Source organism: Callorhinus ursinus, unplaced genomic scaffold (assembly GCF_003265705.2).
Source record: "Callorhinus ursinus isolate GAN/ISIS: 27379988/994484 unplaced genomic scaffold, GSC_fseal_2.0 scaffold7, whole genome shotgun sequence".
Taxonomy (NCBI): domain Eukaryota; kingdom Metazoa; phylum Chordata; class Mammalia; order Carnivora; family Otariidae; genus Callorhinus; species Callorhinus ursinus.
The window spans coordinates 28,209,505-28,226,481 of record NW_027397069.1 but is presented as its reverse complement, the minus strand read 5'-3'; the positions used below and the strand labels follow the sequence as shown (position 1 = coordinate 28,226,481).

General features: G+C 39.4%; 1 protein-coding gene across 8 annotated transcripts in view; it reads right to left on the bottom strand.

Moving 5' to 3' along the window:
* The window catches only part of KLF12 (KLF transcription factor 12), a 407,535-nt gene that overhangs the window by 324,685 nt on the left and 65,873 nt on the right, over positions 1–16,977 (bottom strand). Inside the window, exon 1 of one of the 8 annotated variants that reach the window (XM_073894446.1) lies at positions 15,502–15,686. The exons of the other annotated variants lie outside the window; for them this stretch is intronic. The gene's annotated coding sequence lies outside the window, so the exon portion shown is untranslated. Of the gene's footprint in view, positions 1–15,501; positions 15,687–16,977 lie in introns of those variants that run through there. 8 annotated transcript variants of the gene reach the window in all.

Sequence of the window (16,977 nt, the reverse complement as noted above, 5' to 3'; positions counted from 1 at the left end):
CAGACGCTTAACTGACTGAGCCACCCAGGCGCCCCAGGTTTAGATTTTTCTCTTGGGAAGAGTTCCCTGAGGAAGGTTTGTATTTCTCTATTCAGGGCAATATTTCTGTCTTCAATAAAGACGAAAATTGTAAAAACTGGGCAATGGATCTAGTTATAATAAATCTGGCAAGTCCTCACAGCAATTGCTGTTTAGGCTGAAGGAGAGAGTGAGAGAACATTATATCCATCAAACACTGCTTAAGGATTCTATGTTTACAATCTTGTAAGGAATTTTGCGTCTAGTCTTATTCAATACACAATACTTTTTAGATCATATTTCATTTCTGTGCCTTTTTGGCAAACTGGGGGGAAAAAAAAGATGTAGTCAATAAATGAGTAACTTCTCCAGTCAGAACATTAATAAAAAACTTCTTATACTTTGCCCTTAGATAAATGACTCATCAGAGTGCCCAGGAAAATAAACCACCTCACAAAAAGATCAATGAGTGAGAAAAACCTATCAGTCCCCAAATTGCAGAGGAAAACTACCCAGAAATAAGGAAAACTACCCAGAAATAGGAAAACTACCCAGAAATAAGGCCTCTGGTTCCACAATCTGACCACAACTACTTCTGCCCTCTGCACTCACTGGCAGTGCTATCTGGGACCTCTAGTTCTGTAGCTGTACAATGGGATCACTGAAAGGGATCACTGAAAGCCTGCTTTGCAACTTCTCACCAGCACCAAGCACACAGAGCACCCACATCTTCGTTTTTAAAACCATTCTCTGGTAACAGGTCATCAGATACAAGGAAATTCAGACAATCTGTCACAGCCAAGAGAAGCCAAAGAGACATGCCCACAATATGTAGTGTGGGATGCTAGAGAGAATCCTGGAACAGAAAAGGGACAGTGGGTAAAAACTGAAGACATGTGAATCAGGTATGAACTTCAGATCAATAAAAATGTATCAATATTGGTTCATTACCTGTAACAACTATACCATACTAATGTAAAATGCTAGTAATAGGGAGAAGTGGGTATGGGGCATGTGAGAATTCTATCTTCACGATTTTCTATAAATCTAAAACGTAAAAAATAAAATAAGTTTATTTTTAAAAACGCCTACCTCACCTAAACAAGGCTAAATTTTTTTAATAGTTTATGGAAGGAGAATTGTTACTCAGTGGATATAAAGTTACAGTTACACAAGATTAGTAAATTCTAGACATCTTACACTATAGTGCATATAGTGAACGACATGGTGTGTTGCACAATACAGTATAGTTAGCAATACAAGTAAAAATTTGTTGAAAGGGTAGAGCTCATTCTAAGTGTTCTTACCACAAAGGGAGGGGGAAAAAAAGCAGAGGGACACAATCTCTTGGAGGTGATAGATATGTTTATTACAATTTTTAAAAGGTGATGGTAGCGTGGGTGGATGCAGATGTTCAAACTCATCAAATTATTATATACAGTTTTTTTTATATATATCTCAATAAAGGTATGAAAGTTTCTGGAAGTACTTTGTTCACAGGCTGCAATACCTCTTTTTAAAAATGTACTTAAAAAATAAATCTACTTCCCCATTTGTTTTGCAAAAGCAACAACATACTCCATTTTATTTTGAAGGGCTCTGAGAGATTTGTTCCCCCCCCAAAGAAAGAAACTAGGGTGAACCTGGATAGGTCCTTCAGAGAGGCTCAGAGGAGAAAAAGAAGTTACGCATAAGAAATTACAAATTGGAATTGGATCATGTCAGGATGTTCACTTCTTGACTATGGATGATACCCTTTGCAGAGATACACTGTAACCACTCTAACAAGGAATGTTTAATTATCACTAACAGAAATGATCTCTATTTAGAAAACACTATTACCACAGATATTTTCATCTGATTATCTTACTACTATATTTCTACATAGGCAAAGAATACACTTACACTCCCCTGCTACACAATTATAGGTATTAATTTTATTTTTTTATCTCTTTACTGTCATTGATTCTCCTGTAAGTTATTTAAACATTCTTCACCTTCTTTGGAAAGAACTACTGAAAAACAGAAAAAAAAAAAACAAGAAATTAACATATATGTTGGTTTTGAAAATCTTAGCTATATGAAGCTTAATTATATATAATGCAACGAGACATACACTTATCTTCCCAGCATCTTTTCAGAATCAGCTCTTCTTCATCCCAGAAAAATCATGCTTAGTTCACGTGTCTGGGTAAGAATGTCCCCTCCCCTACAGCCCAGGAGTGGGCATCTGTATATACTGACCCTGGTCTAACCCATCTGAATACTCTCCCCCTGGTCACCTTGATTGATTTAGGGAATGGGTGACCAGGCTGTTATCAGAAAAACTGCTTGCTCATCTTCTAAGAATATAAAATGTCTATAAAAGAGGCAACCAGCAGCCATACTGTGGCCATATTTTGATAATCTGAGAATAAAGCAAGCAGAAGCAACAAACCTGAAAAGTGAATAGAGAAACAGAGTACCAATGACATAATTTGAACTGCTGCATAAGTCAGTACCTAAAAACAGCTTCACCTCTTAGATGAACCCATTCCATAAGCCAATAAACCATGAATCGGTCTTTGATTAGGCGTCTGAGTTGGGCTATCAGACGGGATTGGATACAGCTGCAAGGGTCGGCAAACTTAAAGGACAGTGGCTTGGACAGGACTATAGTCTCCGTCTCTGACATTCAGAATGCAAAGTCAGGCACAACCATTGGACCAGAGGCTCTGCTCCCCTAAGTCCTATAGAAACCATGCACACGGCAGCTCACAGCACCCCCACTCCTAGAGCTTGACTTCATCTTATTGGTTTACTAGGACAGCTAGACTTCCAGCCATCATATCTACCAACATTCCACACAACGGAAATAAAGAAAGGATGAGAGGCGGAACAAAGAGAAGGCACTAGGTGACCTTAAATGTAGGCTTGTAAAAGCTTACATCCACTTACATCTCACTGGCTGGAACTCACCTGGCTACACATAAAGGCTAGAAAATATCATCTTTACTTTGGGCAGCCAGGCACACAAGGAAAAATTCCATTATCATAGAAGGAGGAAAGAACAGATATTGCGGGACAATCAGCCTCTGCCACGGCTGGGTCTCTATAATTTCCAACAAAAACAGCTCACACAAATCCAATGGCTACATAATAGGTGTTCTTTCAATGACTGTATTTTTTTTTTTAAAAGGGAGTGAGAGAAACTTTAAGGCATCAAATCATTGTAGTACTAAAGTTCTGGAAATCTCACACAACAATGATGCACAATTAGAGTCCAGCAATATTAACATCTAATTTCACATTTTGGAAAATTAAAATTCTGGGAGTAGAGCTTTATCATGTGGCCCAAAGTTGTTAACATAAAGATATAAATTCAGTGAGGATTAAAATCTAGACCATATAAAGAAATTCTCCAAAGAAAAAGATCAGAAACTCAATAGAAAAACCTGGTAAAACATACGGATAAATGACTGGCAGAAAGGGAAACTCAAATGACCAAGAAGAATATGACTTTTGGGTAAAGAAAAAGCAGACTGATCATACACATTGACTTTCGCTCTCTTCCCAATTCAAATAAGATGAGAAGGAATAGATTTTTCTTTAGGCATAGAATGTGAGATGAGTCAATAACAGGAAAAAAAAAAACTGGAAAGGCAAAAAGCAGATGGAAGAAAGGTAAATGATTTAGCAGACCCTAGAAAGCTGAATAAAACTAAGCCAATTGTGAGGAAAACCGAGAAGCAATATGACTTACCCAAAAAAAACCTTCCATAATCTGGGAAGCTGTCAGCTCCATATGACTCTAGAAATGGGGGTAAGATTTAGCTAAAACAAGGGAGACTGGTTGACAGTCTCTCTAAGAATTTGTCAGATCTCCAGATACACTACCTTAGTGAACACAGATGTCTACCCTTCCTAATCCTGGAAGACTAGCAGTTTATTCCCTGCATAAAGTAAAACCTGGGGCCTCTCCTGAGACATCAGGGAGACCATGCGGATGAAGGAATCACAGAGAAAACAGAGTGAAAGAGGGAACAGTGTGTTAAGATACCCAGTTTTCTTCTTACTCAGGGTGCAAACCGCATACCTGGCCTACACCTGTCAGCAGGAGTCTGGAAGGTCCTTCTGTAGAGAACCTAATTAGCCCTAAAATCAAGCCTAAAGATATTTCCTGCCCTAAGGGGTTCAAAAATAGTAGCCCAGCCGGTGACTGCTGAGATGCTCACAGACCAGCTCAAAACATCCAGGAATCTACTGAGTGCTCCAACCAGAGATTACAAAGATGATTAATGCACTCAAAAAACAAGAAGAGGGTGCCATTTTAAAAGGATTACTGTAAGAACAAAAACAATAAAAAAATGTTTTAGAAATTAAAAATACGGTAGTAAAGGGACGCCTGGGTAGCTCAGTGGGTTAAGCATCTGCCTTCGGCTCAGGTCATGATCCCAGGGTCCTGGGATCGAGTCCCGTATGGGGCTCCTTGCTCAGTGGGGAGCCTGCTTCTCCCTCTGCCTGCCCCTGTCTCTCTGACAAATAAATAAAATCTTCAAATAAATAAATAAATATACAGTAGTAAGAAAACTGAGATTGGGGCTCCTAGGTGGCTCAGTTGGTCAAGTGTCTGACTCTTCATTTCGGCTCAAGTCATGATCTCAGGGTCGTGGGATCGAGCTCCTCGTCAGGCTCTGTGCTCAGTGCCGCGTCTGCTTTTCCCTCTTCCTCTGCCTCCCCCACTTGCTCTCTTTCTCTCTCTAAAATAAATACATACTTTTAAAATGTGAGAAAATAAAACTATAGGAAGACTATGAAGACAATCTTTCAGAAAGTCGAACAAAAGACAGAAAACAGGAGCAAAATAATAAGAACATTGGCATTTCATCCCAGAATATCCATCATCGGAATATGGGAGTTAAAAAGAAAACAGAAAATGGAGCTGAGGACAGCATCAACCAAACAGAGACACCCTCACCCCGCTGCTCCCCACTTTCATTCCCTTACTTCAAGAACTGAATAGATGATGAAAACAAATTTTGAGATGGTACTCTTTGGAGGAAACAGTCCCTTGGATCCTCAGATTATGTCCCTACCTGCTTGCTTGCTATCTGAACCCAGGAAATGAATGAATTTGGGTAACAAGAGATTTCTGTATTAGAAAAAAAAAAGTCTCTAAAACAAGGATTTACATTTTATCATTTACAAAATAATAGGGCCAGCTGAGTACCCTGCAAAACTTGATGAGAAGAGACCACATAAAGGCACATCATTGAGAAATTCAGAACGTTTGGAACAAGAACACTTGTTCGCATATTACAAGATTTCAGAGACAGAAAACTCAAGAGTCAGGGGAGAAAAGGTCATTAACAAAAGTACTGGGAATCATAATGTCATCCAAACAGAAGGTAGCATGGAGGAATACCTTTAAAATCCCAAAGGAAAATTATTTTCAATCCTGAATTCTAGACGCCATTATACTATCCATGAAGTATAAAGGCGAAGATAGTAACATGCAAGATGTCAGTCATTTCCCTCTCCTACAACCTTGCTCCTCAAGGAGGGTATGCGTAGGAAAGAAGGGAGTAGAAGGAGGAGGAGGAAGGGGGAGAGAGGGAGACATAGAGCACAAGGAAGGGAAAGGATGATAGCAGGGCCCCAGGATGAGAGTTGTGCACAAGACAGAGCGGGGCTGAAGGCCCCAAGAAGGACCTGACACAACTTTTTCATGACTTGGAATGCACAGAGAGAAGTCGGGGATTTAAGCAGGAATGAGAATGTTCAAAACTCAACGAACAACCAACCAAAAAAAAAAGAAAAAACAGATGATAAATTTACAGGACAGATAAAGTAATCATTGTACACAGCACAACTGTGAGTAGCACCTCCGTAGGTATAATTAGGTGAACAGTTAATATTGATTTAATCAGTGTTGAAACAGGTAGGTGGGAGAGACAGAGAAGCTGTGTGTTTGGCTGGGGGCATGGGTAGGGAAAGAGCTAACTCCTCATACTGCACATGCGCAAGTCCACAGAGAAGGGTTAACACTAAAGGAAACATTAAGAAATAGCAGCCTATACAAGTTATTTAGAGATACGATGCTTAAAAATCAAAAGAACCTGAAAAACCATTGAGAAAAAATCCTCAGAGGATGGAAAAACAGGGGGGAGAAAACAAGCAAAGAATTGCTGCTTTTTCTTCACAAGCTCTGTTGGTCAATTTGACTGTTTAAACTATATGCATACAAAATTGTGAAGAACATCAAAACTGAAAGACAAAATGAAGAGGATTTCTGACAGAAGCAGGAAGGCACTCCACGTGCAGTAACGCACAGTGAGGAGACCTAATATGTATCAGCCATGGGGAGCTGTGGGGGTCAAGACCAAAAATACACTCTGAAACCAACCACAGTGTGTGTGCGTGCCGGCGGCCGGGGGGGGGGGTGCAATTTACACAAGAAGAGTTTATACCAAAGAGGATGTGAACTGAACCCATTAGAGATTTTGAGCAGAGGACCCATGTGACAATTTTAAGAGGATGAATCTTAGCAACCAGGGGAAGTTGGGGAGTGAGAGGCAGAGACTCCAGTCAGAATATTTCAACAGTTCAAGTAAGAATTAATAAGGGTCTGAATTTCCATAACAGCAAGGGTATTATAATGAGGGAGAGAGGGTGAGGGGAGACGTTAAAACTCACCAGAAATCAAGTAAATACATAAAAATAACAGGATATTACTTTATACCTATCAGGATAATGACAATTAGAGAGGAGAATAATACCCAGTTCAGGCAGTGGTTTGGAGAAAGGGAAAACTTTACAGACAGCTGGTAGGTATTTAAATTAGCGCAATTTTGGAAAAAATAAAAATAAAAATACGGCAGTGATTAGTGACATGAAGTATGTTTATGCCCCGTATGATCGGGCATCTCCACTCAAGGACACATTTTTGGAAATGTTTAAGGCAACACTGTAGTATTGGGACTTAAAGGCGTTCAAGATTGCCGTGAGGGAATGGAAAAATAAATTGTGGTTGGTGAATGTTACAGAATACTACACAGAAGTGAGAGCTAATAGCAACATAGATAGAACTTAAGGTACAGTATTGGGGGAAAACGGTAAGAAAAAGAAATGAGTTGTAGAGCAGAGACCCACTTATAAAAACTAAGCACACACACTTAAAAACACCATGGGTGACTCTGCGAGGCTTCCTACCTATCAAGGGACATATTTCAGGGACCTGGGTAAGTGTGCTTGGCTGGTAGTGAGGGGCAGGGCAGAAAATGGAAAGAGGAGTGGAAATGGGGACTGAAGAAAAAGCAAGGGAAATGAGCAAAACAGGAGAGGAGGCTTCGGGCACCAGGAAGGCAGGGGAAGCGTGGACTGAGGAGTGTGATGGACTCAACGGCCATCAGAAGAGCAAAAGCACCATCACCACTCACACCAAACCGACCCTCCCCTCCCCCCCAAAAAAGAGAGAAAGACAGACAGACAGAATTAGGATCAAGTAGAGAGAAGTAGAAGTGAGGCCAAATAAAAAAGAAAAGAGAATTTGAAATAAGAAGATGAGGATTCCATGTCTGGCTCCCAAACCTTCTGTTTGACTCAAAATGAATTATTGTATATTTTTGTGCCTCCATTTCCTTATGTGTTAAAAAAGGAAGATGCAGTAACTTCTCAGAGTAACTATGAGGATTAAACTAGATCAGAAACACGGTACACACTGTGTAAGTCCTTCTAGGATATACTGCCACACTTAGGCGTTCTCATGGTTTGCCTACATGCTGCCCATTGAGTAATTCTGAGAATTACATCTTTGAATCAATTATTTAACTTTTTTAACTTTGCTACTAGCCCCACTCTTGAGAAGACTATTAATAAAAATAAGTTTTTTGACACTCCCTGGAAGGAAATGGCAATGGGTCCATCTATCAAAGCTGAGAATCAAGTTACCAGCCAAGGAAGCAGGCTGTCTACCCTGCCCAATACCGTGCTCCACCATCTTGACCAGATCACAACACACACTATTCAAAGGAAGAATTCTTCCCCCGAAGCAAATTTCCATTCCAGTTTCCAAAGTTTTAAAGTGAATGCCACTTGGACATCACAGCCATGAGTAATGAATGAGGCAGACTCAAATGTGCCACCTCTAGATAAAGTCACCCCGCCCGGTGTCTCCTTTTCTTCCATTACCACAGCTGAGATAAAAGTTGGAGGGCAACTGGATTTCCCTCCCTTGCATGTACTCTGCTCCTTTCTGCCTCATAAACTACCAAATATACTCCACTTCCTGGCTCTAGGCCCTTCCTCATCATCTCTGCCAATCGATAGCCTTGCTTTCCCTCTAACACCTCCAGAGTCTTGCCTGGCTGCCTTATACTCTACATCCACCACAGCCATACCAGCAATCATTAAGAAAGCACATGTAGATTAACTTAAACCTAAACAGGAGAAAGTCCTTGTATCAATCAGGAAACTCTAATATCTAGATTTTTTTTTTTTGGCCATATGTTTACAATGAGCAAACCTGCTATAATAAACTGAAATACCTAAAATAATTGAAGTATCAAAGCACACTTCCTATATAAGCTATTAAATATTTATAGAGAAAAAAATTTTCATTGGCCATTTGTGGTGAAAAACTGACCATATCTAAACATACTTCATTTATATTTAGCACATATTCCTTGTAATAGATAGAACTCTCAACTTTCCATGAAACCTTAATAAGATCACGGATGGCAAGAAATACCACCTACCACTATCAGTACTACTACCTACAACTGCTAATAATAATATAATAATAGACAAGGACTACTGTGTGTCGGGCATTAAATCCTTCCCATGTTTTAATTCATTTAATGTTCTCCACAATCCTACAAGGTAGGGCTACCATCCCTATCTCACAGATGAGACAACTAAAGCACAGAGAAGGAAAAACTACCCAAAGTCACAAGCTGAGCAAGCAGTGGGACGGGATGTGAACCCATGCAGTCAGAGGCTGGTGCTGTTCACCATTCAACATCCTGCCTCCATTGGCTTTGGGAACAGCCGGAACAATGCTTTATAAAAGGTGGAGGTGACACACCTGGGTACTGGACCTTGCACACAACAGATGTTCCATAAGTAAAACGAATGGCTGTAAAGCTTAAAATTATCACATAAATCTCTTTGGATGAAAAAACATGTTAAAAATACTGCTTAGAATTGTATCAGTTCATTGTTGAGAGGGAAAACGACATGGAGGAAAAAGAGAAAATCTTTTGGCAGGTCTGTATTTTGGTCAGGATGAAGGGCAAAATGGGACCTAGAAACTCATATTCATTGAGAAACTGGAGATAAATTCACTTTGTGGGACTAATGGGTACAGAATGTTGCTATGAATATTTAAAGGCTTATTTATTAATTATAAGAAATTTGAGTCATAAATTTTTTTTATAAAATCCCAATCCCAGTAAACTTTCCCATGTATTCCATCATATAAAATATAATTAAGGTACACTGAATTTGAAACCGCTCCCATATTATCTTCAAGAGGTATTTCAGACTACTCACAGCATCAAAATTCTTAGACCAAAATGGGTTAAAAAAAAAAAAAAAAAACTATAAAGTTGACCCCTAACTCTAAAAATTAAAAACCACCAGGCTAGTCAGAACAGCTGGGACAATTCATACAGAGAATTCAAAGCAACTACTTCAGTGTGATCATTTAAACTTCTAGATGCTTTGGCCCAAGATAATTTATACATGATACGGAGTATTTTTTAAAACACTAAGGGCACTATCGTCAGGAGCTGGACTTTTTCACCGGCAACCGAAGTCCCACAAACAGTAACACTGAGGGACATCTGTATCACCTCCTTTACAGTGGGCGGAGCCCAGACCTGATGCTGACAGGGAGGCTGGCAAGGAAGGGCAGGGAATGGATACTGGGTGTTAAGAAGACAGAACACAAGGCAACTTTGAAATTAACAAGCTCAAACTAAGGAGAAAACCACCCATGACTTACCCAGGAGCACACAGCTAATGGGAAACAGCTTCAAGATCAGAGCCCCAGTATCCCTGCCATGCCCATTCTCTCAGCTGTGTGGCCTCCCTGTTCACGTAATTTTTTGATGTTCTGAACATATTAGTGCGCCTATATACTTTACTGACTACATTAACATCAGGGGCTTTCATCCACTAGAGAGTACCTTCCATTCTTGATAGAATTGCTTTTTTTCCCCCATTTCTCAAAACAAAAACAAAAGGAATAGGCCTATGATCTTATTGAGAAAAATGGCTCATAAGCTTAAACATTTTCAATGTATATCCATCCTAATTAAAAATTAGTGAGCAAAGATTTGAGGTTTAAGAAAATTAAAAGCCCATTATAATATTATACTTTGTATTTACACATAGCATTTATACCAAAGCATCCTGACATCCCTATGAAGCAAGTGGGGAATAATTATAATAATTAACATCTTATGGACAGGAAAGTTAAGTCAAAGAGAAGTTAAATTTCTTGCTCAAGAGCATGTAGCAGAATGGGCAACAGTGAATAAGACATCTCAAGTCCCAGGATACCAGCCATTGACAACATTACTAAATATTTAAAAAGCAACAGAAAAATCACATTAAGAAAAACTACCAAAGGCTAGTTAACTTGAAGTTTTAATAAGTCAAATTCTGCCCTTACTTTCCCACCAAAATGCCTTGTGGTCTTAAGAACAACAAAGTCGGAAATTTAGACATCAGTTTCTCAAACCCAGTCCCTTCACTTAAATGTTTTTAAAAAGCAAAACCCTGGCTGCAAAGCAATTTATTAGAAGGAAAAACAAAAACAAAAACAATGCCTTGTGCTGGTGGGCTACAATAACAAATCAAAGGTATTTCCTTTGCTATCAGAGTATCTGAGTTTACTTGTAAATTTTATTTTCTCAGTTCTCAACACAATGCAGTAGAAAGCAACAAGGCCTGCCCTAGTCGGTCTGGTTTCTCTATCACTGACCATATAATGCTCATCTCCAGAGTATGGAAACAAATTGTGGGCATAATCAACACCCTTTGACCTACTCTCCATGGTTGATATAACAAAGTCCTTCTGCCTTTGGGCTGGTCTTAACGTCTCTGCAGGCAGGGCTCACTGAGCCTCAGCACATGAAACAGTCAAGATGTGTCCACAGAATATTTTTCATTTAACACAGGAGGGTATGGATAAGCAATGGTGACAGCTGGAAGAAAAACAACAGCATCAATTTACCCTAAACACAGTTGTTCTAGGCAGTAGGCGGCCAGTAAGCAATAGCTATAAAGCACCAAGGCTAGGGCCAGGATAAATGGCTGCATGCATAAGGCCCAGAAACAAGTTCCAGGTGCAGTTGGCAGAGCAGGCATGGATAACAACAGACAAAACAACCCTACAAGCAACAGTGGATCGTACAGATGGGCAAGAAAGGCAAAGGAAACAGGAACCATCGCGTGATCAGTGCCAACCACCTTTGAAAGCTCTTCTCCACCCTGTTCAGCAAAGATGGGTGGGCCTGGGATCACAGACACAGATAAATACAACACCTGCCTGAAGAGGGCACAGGAAGAGAAGTCAAGGGGTCCCCACCCAGAGAAGACGTTTAAATAGGATTGAAGAGCTGTGGGAGGTGCGGGGGAGGAAGGAAAGAAGAGTGGAGCGAGAAGAAGAAAAGAACGAAGACCACGCTGTGATCGGAAGTGAAAACCAAGGACCATATTGAGCATACACATCAGTGCATCAGTTATGCAACATACATGTAACCCACATTTCACTGACTGTCACTTCTTTCCGAAGCATCTGTTAAGGGTTTTTTTTTTCCCCCTGTATGTTTGTTGGTAGTTTTTTTTTAAGGCCTGCTTTTATTGCTCACTTGTCATTCTACTTACAGTAAAGATTAATAACACTGCATATGTTGTGTGATGAGTAAGAAATCCAACTTATACGGCACTAGGTGTAAAATTATGCAGTATATCCCTTTGAGTGCATAAGAATCCTATTTAACATGAACAGTTTCCTACACAGAAAGAAGTGAAACTTATTCAAGTATTTGCCATGCTTTGGTCTACAAATAGGATCAGAAAAGTAATCTGTGAAAATGAAAACTGTGCTACCCAACTATTTTGTCAAACTAAAAAATGTTCTTTCAAAGTTACAATCAACTCCAACTCATCAAAAATCTACCCAACCAAAAAGCCAAGATGACCGTAATTTGTTTTGGCTTTAATTCTACATGTAAAGAGGAGTGGGAAAATATTTAGAAGCCATGCCTGCCTCCTCTGGGAGGGAAGGGGAGTGAAATTCAACTCCGTGTAACAAAGTCTGCATTCTTCCCCCTCCGTTGTGGAGCCTAGTAAAGAAGGGGGAAATAGAAGAGTTAGAAAATATTGTCTTTACATTAGCAAAATGAGGTCCAGAACTGGGTCTGGTCACCAGGGCCAGAGACAAGTTATAGTGCTCTGCATAACTTAAGAGCTCAGAATTATTTTTTTCAAATTGCTGGGAGCCATTCATGAGAGCAAGAGAGTTCCAGACCATGATGGGCTGCCAGGCACAAGTTGTTGAATCCTGACGAGGGAATTTTAAAAAACATGGGCTAGGATCCAATTTCAAGCTTTTTTGTTCCTGAACTTCTAACTTTTCTATTTCCCTTATAAAGCTAAGGCCAACTCCACATGGTCTTTTCATTAAAAAAAAAAAAAAAAAAAAAAAAGCCAGGCAAGGGGCTGTCTGTGTGTGTGTGTGTGTGTAGGTGGGTACAAAGTGCAACGGGGGCAGCCAGTTGGAGACAGTGAGCTGAGGGGCCGGCTATCCACAACCTCTGCCCCATCCCCACAGACCAAGAGAAAACTCTGATCTCCTCCCATTACCTTTGAAAAGGGGCTCATTTCACTGGACTCTCAGAGAGTACCTTACAGCAGGTTTTATACCAAAAAGACAGATTTAAAGCAGTCAAATGGGTGGCTCCTCTGAGGTCTTTTAAAACCAGAACACTCAGTATAAGTTGAATTATCTATCAATGAAGAAGGTAATTTTCAAGATCTGTCAATGTGTGGCATCCATCTCTTAAACAAGAGGAGCAAATTACTCTTCCCATCAGCTAGTCATGGACACACAGGAGAGACTAATTAAATCACTGGCCACAAACTGCAACTTAATTCAACACCTTTAAAAGAAAACATATTATTGGCATAAAAATTCAAAAATTTAACAGCAACTCCTTAAAAGTTATTTTTGCTATCCATCAGAGAAATCAGGAAAAATAAAAGAGAGGAATGGTAACATGCAAAGGGAAGAGAGAAAGATGAAGGGTAAAAAGGAAAGGAAGCCAAGGACGCACAATGAGGAGGAAGGAGGAGATGTGGGGAGATACAGAGACACAGGGAAGAAGAAAATCAAAAAATGAAATAAAAAGTGGCTAACTTAACTCTAGGTAATTTTTGATAAGTTCTTAAAGCCTCAGTTTCCTCATCTGTAAAACAGATACAAATAAATGTATCTCCTAATTTTATCACCATTTAAATGATACATGCAAAAGTAACATCTAAAAATATATGAAAGTATGTGCATATCCATATACAGCCCACAGTAAGATGTAAAAGAAGAAAATGGGAAATCTGAACATACAAAATGACTGTGAATAAAACCTGCTACTATGACCTTGGAGATGTTAGTCCTATGATCTACTCTCTTTGAAATGTTCATTGATCCCTATTCACAGGTTTTAATGTCTTGACCTTAATTCCTCAAAGAGCATGTATTTCAGGCCACCAGAAGGAAAATGTGTACAGGGGTGAGGGCAGTGGACCAAATCTAGTCCTTGGTCCCTTGTGTAGCTGACACAAATGAAAATGAATCTTTCAAATGAGGGCCTTGAAGGATACCGTACAACAAAGTAACAGTATTGGTCATCATAACAACAGTCTACATTTATTTTGTTCTTTCTATAAACCAGGCATCATGCTAAAACATTCAAGATCTATTCTTTCAAAACACCACAATAATCCTTTTAGATAGGTTCTACTATCAAGTTCATCTTACAAACGAGGAAAATGAGGCCCAAATACATTAAGTCACTTGCCCAGGATCCCACACCGATAATGGGTGAGTTAGATTTCAAGCCCAGCTTTTAAAAACTAGCCCAAATTTCATGAATCTTCAAGTACCCTCTAAGTATCAGAGAAGGGATAAATTACATCCCACAAAGTTTTAATATAATCACATTGCAGTTTTTCTTCATTTCCCCCCCCCAAAATGGCAAGTCTATTACTGGACATACAGTAACTCTCAATTAGGTTCATTAATCTAATTTCCATGATATTTCCTAGAGAAATCGAGATACTTCCTAGATTTCAAGTAAGAAAGACACTTTTGGGTCTCAGTTTCTTCATCCATAATTGAATAAGCTCCAAATTGTACCCCAAATTTTATCAAATAGAAAATTACTCTGCAATTCCTCCCTCACCTTCCTTGTAATCCCAAGGCAATTCTGATCTTTAACTGTTAGTGAATAAGAAACGTTAAGGGTTGCGCCTTTTTTAACTAAAAATTTTAAGAAGCACACAGAAGCTCTGTACATTTTAGTAATACAGAAACACCTATGCCAAATACTTAGGCTTTTTTTTTTTTTTTTTGCACTAGGGCTTGCTATTCAGAATGAAAGTACCAGCAGAATCTTCCTCGGTTGTCTGAGACTGTGGTTACCCTACTTCTAATAAACAAGGCAGCTTCCTGTCTCTGGCTTCCCATTGCTCAATAGGGGTTGAATCATGGCAGTCTTCACAGTCATGACCCCTGAGTGCACTCATGCTAAAAAGTGTCTGCTTTGATTCGCTCCCTATTGCAGGAAACTACTTATCAGAGAATACCTTACTTTGGGGATTTAAAATATTTCCATCAATGAAGCTGAAAAAGAGTTAATTTCTTACACTCAAATGCAGTATCTCATTATCTCTAAATTCACCTCCATTTGGTTGATGTATCTGGACTTTTTTTCTAAGTCTCTAAAGGGATGAAGCTCTGTGTACACTTTTGGATGGTTTCGGAAGTGGTTAAAACAGCATCCGGTTTTCAAATCAAATACTCACTTATGCTTTTCTGAAGGATCTTTTAGTGACCAAGTCCACAGGCCAGAGTTCATAATCAGAATATTAAAATATATTTCAGGTTTAAAAAAATTTTTTTTCACAAGGAATAGATCTTTTTCTTAAGGGTTTAAAAATGCGACTTAACGGGATAGTCTCCCACTTTGGGCCTGTTCTAAAGTAATTTACTGTCCAGCATGGTATTCAGTTTGTTTTCAATACACTGATAAATTATATATGATATATGTCACACTTCCTTTATTTTGCTCATGATCTCCTACAGGATTGTGTCAGCAAAAGGGCAGGCTTTGCATTTGTGACCTTTTTGAGTAAAAGAAAAAAGGAAAAGAAACCATCTTGCTCTATAAACAAAAAAGTTCATCTCCAGCCTTCCACCATCCCCACTCCCCTTACCCGTGGCAACCCATTCTGTTAGACAGTCTCGGCATCTTGATATTGAGACATTGCTTCAGATAGCCTATAAAAGCTAAAAATCCTCTTCACCCTCCTCCTCCCTGGGCCATTACACAAGCGCTCACGCTTCCTAGAGATGTCAGAATCCCAGTCGGTGTAAAATGGTGATGCTGTCAGTCAGCAGGGAAATTTTCTGCTTCTGAAAACCTCTCTCTCAGAGCTTCCTCCGTGCGGCACCTCCAGCTCCTTGGAGCACCGTGTCAGTGTATTAAAATAGCTCCGGACTGATGACTTCACTAGTTCTCACCAACAGGCCAGTTGGCAGAACTCTCATGCAGTCTGCTTCTGATGGGAGGACATTTTTTTCTTTCCCCACCACCCCTAATATGAATATTCAGTTTCATTTTGACTCTAGAGGAAGCCTCCTTTGTCAGGTTAAATTCAGCACAAACCTCATGCAAAAATTTCAAAACCCTGCAAAGAGGCCTGAACTGAAAAAGCTAACCTATAGCCAATATCAAGCATCCAGAGTCTATATTAGCATTCTTTTATGCTAAACGTCAAGGACATCAAAACTGCTGGGTATGCCAACCTTATATAACATTTTCTTATTTCATTCATTTTATTAGGGCCAAATGTCTTCTGAAGAATACTTGTGATAACGGATAATCAAATTTTTTGAAGTCCTATTTCTTATGTTTACTCCTTTTGCACAAGAAAGCTGGCATAAGGTATCGAAGTAAAAGTTAATTACCACTACACCTAATGATTAAGGCTTAAATGGTTTTTAAAATTTAAAAAAATGTGTAAGGCATTCATGCAATGGAAAAGGCGTTCTGTATTGGAATACCAAATTTTCTTATAATGTCTATAATTTTCCCTTTTAGAATTTTTCACTTCCTTTTATAGATACCACATGCTAGGAAGAGAATATTCTATGGAAAAAATAGGACCTTCTGATGTTCTGGCATCATAACTCAGTGCTACGTCCACACTGCACTTTGATTCCGAAAGAGAGCATTTAGATTAACTGCTTCAGTGCCCAATGGACACAAGATTTATGCCTGGAGAAAAAGCTCCCATATGATTGTATGGACATAGAGCTAATGAAATAATTTGGTTCACTGGTTTAAGATGGTTCCTCTAAAAGGGGTGCAATCACTGTTCCCAAAAGAGAGAAAAGCACTAACATTCTACTCCCACCACCCCTCAATCCCTCTGTGTCCGTCACAAACAGCGTCTCAATGGCTCTGCCATCTTGCGAACAGGATGGCAGGAAATCACCTCCCTCCACCAGTCCCAACCAAAACCTCACACAGGAATCTTCAGAGAACACATGGGCACATATATGAGAATGAATTTTTAAAATGCAATTTACAATGATTTGTTCATTCCATTAATATTTGCTGAGTATCTAGCATATGGCAAGTACTATCTACCTGCCAACAAAGATGAGCATTGCCTTCAAGGATTTCC